This window comes from Cicer arietinum, chromosome 2 (genome assembly GCF_000331145.2).
Source record: "Cicer arietinum cultivar CDC Frontier isolate Library 1 chromosome 2, Cicar.CDCFrontier_v2.0, whole genome shotgun sequence".
NCBI lineage: Eukaryota > Viridiplantae > Streptophyta > Magnoliopsida > Fabales > Fabaceae > Cicer > Cicer arietinum.
In genome coordinates this window covers 22,413,725-22,414,147 of record NC_021161.2, presented here as the reverse complement: position 1 = coordinate 22,414,147, position 423 = coordinate 22,413,725, and positions in this window count along the sequence as shown.

Sequence of the window (423 nt, the reverse complement as noted above, 5' to 3'; positions counted from 1 at the left end):
ATCAACCTCTACATGGAAAAACCTGAAATGCCTTGACAATGATTCAAACTTAGCGACATACTCACCCACTGTGATATTTCCCTAACGTAATTTAAGAACATCATCGTCCAGCTTAGTCCTAGTACTCATCGGGAAATGTTTGTCCAAAAACTTCCTTTTGAACGACTCCCAGTTCACTTCTTCTTGAGCTGGTCCCATCAACAACCTTGTACTCCTCCACCAATACTCAGCATCCCCTAGTAGCAGATAAGTGGCATAGTTGACCTTCACTCCAGCCTGACAGTTGATCATCTCAAAGATCTTTTCCACTTCTTGGATCCACTAATCCGCTTTCTCTGAATTCTCATCACCCCTGAACATGGGAGGTTTGTATCGACAAAAATCTTCCAATCCCCTTGACTCAGTAGCACATATCACTCTTTC